The following is a 645-nucleotide window of genomic DNA, read 5'->3' on the forward strand; positions in this document are numbered from 1 at the left end:
AAGGTTTGTCGCTTAAATCTTTTAGTATATTTTTCCTGGTGTGGCCTTGATTTCAGCTCTATTCAGTTCTTATCTCACGACAGCACTGAATGTGCTCATGGAGTCTCCTATAAGGGGACGCAGAATGAAAGCTACCGATAAGGCACAGTGACAACTACATTAAATTCTCCATATATTTTTGACTTGAAAATGTGCTGGGCAGGAGCTGGGGGTAGGGGTGGGGAAGAATATCCTAACAGGAAGATTCACTTCTTTGTGCTACATGCCATATTTCTGAGCAACGCTTCCAATCATCTCCCTCAGGAAGCAGACTAGCATCAATCCGTAAATCCCCTCCATTTTGTGATGGGGTACGCGGAGAGGCTCTGCAAGTTCATATCTTGCACAGAACAGTGAGCGAAGGGTGGGCGCCCGTCCACAGACTCAGCCGACGGCACCAAGTTCACCTGTGCCGCTCTCCGCCCTGCTGGGGGCCACTGCCGACACGGGACGAGGGCACTGCGGGTGGTAGGGGGGCTTGTCCCATTGCCCTCTTCAGAGGGAAGCGTGGGGTCCATGTGTTGGGAGGCGTCTGCTCTCGCTTCCAGCGGCCACTGCTGCCGCCGTCCTCCCTCCGTCCCCCGCGCACCCAGCGCGGGGCACTTT

The sequence above is a fragment of the Corvus brachyrhynchos genome, unplaced genomic scaffold (assembly GCF_000691975.1).
Source record: "Corvus brachyrhynchos isolate BGI_N302 unplaced genomic scaffold, ASM69197v1 scaffold116, whole genome shotgun sequence".
NCBI classification, from domain to species: domain Eukaryota; kingdom Metazoa; phylum Chordata; class Aves; order Passeriformes; family Corvidae; genus Corvus; species Corvus brachyrhynchos.